The 3280-nt window shown below is 47.0% G+C and overlaps 1 long non-coding RNA gene across 2 annotated transcripts; it reads right to left on the reverse strand.

Moving 5' to 3' along the window:
• Positions 1-3229, reverse strand: LOC107313757. 2 transcript variants are annotated; one of them, XR_001555174.2, is made up of 4 exons: positions 3134-3229; positions 2324-2446; positions 1014-1122; positions 1-272 (listed from the first exon to the last, which is right to left on the reverse strand). It is a non-coding gene; the product is annotated as an uncharacterized LOC107313757 (long non-coding RNA). The 2 variants fall into 2 exon arrangements; XR_001555175.2 differs by having other exon boundaries at positions 1014-1119; positions 3134-3228.
• Positions 3230-3280: the final 51 nt, after the last annotated feature.

Raw genomic sequence — 3280 nt, forward strand, 5'->3', positions numbered from 1 at the left:
TTGAACTTTAAACCCACCATCTTTTATTTAGATATCAAGAGAATAAGTGGCTTAAAAATACAATCAGTACAAGACTGGCAATATTCATATTGTTCCTTGTAAAAGGACAATGCACTGTTGATAGGAGAGGTATCTCACCATTTTGGGCAAGTAAATGTGGTGATAAGGAGGCACAGATGGGCTCTATTCTGGCCGAGCAAGTGTCTCATGGCTGACAGTGAGTGGCTGCCAGGGGTCCAGCAGTGAAGGTGTGACTACTTGTGTGATATCCACTGAAAGACAGGAGAGAGGCCCAACGTAAGTCCTTCTGCAGCATGTGCTGGGACACCAAGATCATGAACCATGGAATCTGCTGCCTCTAAAGGCAGTCCATTACGTGTCTGGGAAAGATTTCTGGCAAATGAGACAAAGAGACATAGCAACCTGGTGGTTAAGGCATAACATTTCTGCCTAACTGCCAAACTTTAGGCTAGCTGTTCCTATGTGAGATGATGGAAAAGTTCCTTAAACCAAACCTTTCAGAGGTGGTTGCTATCTGTATGTACTTTGTGAGATGCTGAAGTAGCTGGTGCTCACTACCCTTTAGTCACACGCTACAGAACGCAGTGTGCTGAAACATCATGGCCATCTCAGCCTAGGAACTTGCTACTACAGTTCAATATTTGTCACAGCTTTTCCTCTGTTCAGGTAACCATAGAAAACAGGTAATGTATACTTCATATGATGAGCAAGTATTCTGGGACTATTTTTTCCTGCTCTTGTCTCAAACCTATTGAGATAGCAAACCAAGCTTGCCACAGTATGCAACACAGGGACTGCAGACCTCAAACAGGACAGCTGGCTTGTGTAGGTCTACTATAAGAACTCATATGTAGTGTTGGTAAATCCACTCCTGAAAAACCATTTCCAGCACGGTGCTGCACTGCATTAACTCCAGTTATCTGGCTGCTACAGTGAAACAGCCATTTGAAAAGAAAAACAAGAAAAAAGAAAAAGAAAACAAGAAAAGTTACCCAATTCATTTGTGGAGTGAACTCGCATATGAAGCTTCACTGAAACCAGTGGGTTTTCACTAGCTTTTGCCAATATGAAACTTGGCCAGTTTTCCCAGTTTTAGGACTGCTAGGTAGAAGCAATTAGTCATCAGTATCACAAACTCCAGTTTCTACGTGCGAGACATACACAAGAACATTCACTAGATAAAAATACAAAACACAAACAACAGAACGACCCACACATAAGGATACTATTATGAAAGCAAGAAATTACTCAGCGGGAAATTTGTGTTATTCTGCAGAATCTTGTTATTTGGTAAGTGAAACCTGTTACAAGTAGGTCATGACATAGAAATACAGTTTTCCAGTGTGACAGTGACAGATAATACATTATTTTTTCCCCTCTGTGGCAAATGTAGAGTTCTCTCTTCACTTAAATAATATAAAACAAACTAAAACCAGGTTCATCCCCTGAAAGTTTCTGAAGAAGTTTTCCATGTCCCCATATCTGTATTATCTACCCATGACCCATGAGTTTCCTGCCCAATACAAATATCTTTCTCCTCATTTAAATATCACGTAGCCAAAAACAACTCAGTGCTGCCTTCCTCTGCCTTCACAGCAGCCAAGAGCTCACCTGCTGTTTGGGCTGTCACAGTCTCACTGGCTTTGCTTTAGGTTTTGAAGTCGGTATAAGGCCTGGTCCTGTTTAATATCTTTATTGGTGGTCTGGATGAGGGGATTGAGTGCACCCTCAGTAGTTTGCAAATAACACCAAGTTGGGAGGAAGTGTGGAACCATCTGAAGGTAGGGAGGTCCTACAGAGTGATCTGTTTAGGCTGGATTGATGGCCTGAGGCCAATTGTATGAGGCTCAGCAAGACCACAGGCCCAGTCCCACATTTAGATTCACAACAGCACCATGCATTGTTTCAGGCTTGGGGCAGAGTGGCTGAAACAATGCATGGAGGAAAAGGATCTAGGGGTGTTAACTGACAGCTGGCTGAACACAAGCCAGCAGTATGCACAACTACCCAAAGAGGCCAATGGCATTCTGGCTTGTATCAGAAATAGTGCAGCCAGCAGGAGAAGAGAGGTGATCATCCCTCTGTACTCTGCACTAGTGAGGCCACACCTTGAGTAGTGTGTTCAGTTTTGAGCTGCTCACTACAGGAAAAACAGGTTCTGGATTGTGTCCAGAGAACAGCAACGAAGCTGTGAAGGGTCTGGAGCAAAAGGGAAAGTTCAGGTTGGACATTAGGAAAGAATTATTCTCAGAAAGAGTGGTTACGCATTGGAATGGGCTGCTCAGGGAGGTCAGGGACTCACCATCCCCAGAGGTGTTCAGGGAATGTGTAGATGTAGCATTTACAGACATGGTTAGTGGGCACAGTGATGATGGGCTGACAGCTGGACCAGATGGTTTTTGAGGTCTTTTCCAACCTTAATAAACTGTGGAATGAGAATCTCAACTCGCTTTCAGGGATTCATGGTTTATTTTAACATGCATTATCCAAAAAGGACCATTCTCCTGCAATCTCTCTGCTTTGCCCTCCACGCACAGAGGACCGGACAGGCTCCCAGAAGGCTGCAGTACTCAGACACACTCACCGCACCAATACGTTTTGGGCTGACAATAGCAGGACACGGGGAAATGGTTTTAAGTTAAAAGAGGGAAGATTTAGGTTGGATGTTAGGGGGAAGTTCTTCACTAGGAGAGTGGTTAGGCCCTGGAACAGGCTGCCCAGGGAGGTTGTGGATGCCCCGTCCTTGGAGGTGTTCAAGACCAGGTTGGATGAGGCCCTGGGCAACCTGATCTAGTAAATGTGGATGTTTGGTGGCCCTGCCAGGCAGGGGGTTGAAACTACATGATCCTTGAGGTCCCTTCCAACCCGGGTCATTCTGTGATTCTGTGATTCTGTTTTGCACATCCCCCATGCGAGCAGCAAAGCAGCCATTGCTGGAGACCACCTTCCTCACAGAGACCTCAGCTAAGCCATTAGTCCCAACAGACACCGGTCGGTTGACAGCAGACCCCCAACCCGCCTCACTACTTCTGCGGACACCCCATAACAGAGCACAGACACACACTTAACACCCACCCAACCCCACTCGGCCGTACCGCCCCCCGTTACCCACCAGCGCAGCGCCCGCCCCCGCCGCCCATGGCGTGTTCCCGTGCGTTGCGGGGCGTGGCGTGCTGCCGGCCGGATGTTGTTGTTGTTGTTCCTGCCCCGCCTCTCGCCCCCTCCCCCCGCGGAGGGTGACGGGCGCTTCCTCGCCCGT

The sequence above is a fragment of the Coturnix japonica genome, chromosome 4 (assembly GCF_001577835.2).
Source record: "Coturnix japonica isolate 7356 chromosome 4, Coturnix japonica 2.1, whole genome shotgun sequence".
In the NCBI taxonomy this organism is placed as follows: Eukaryota; Metazoa; Chordata; class Aves; order Galliformes; family Phasianidae; genus Coturnix; species Coturnix japonica.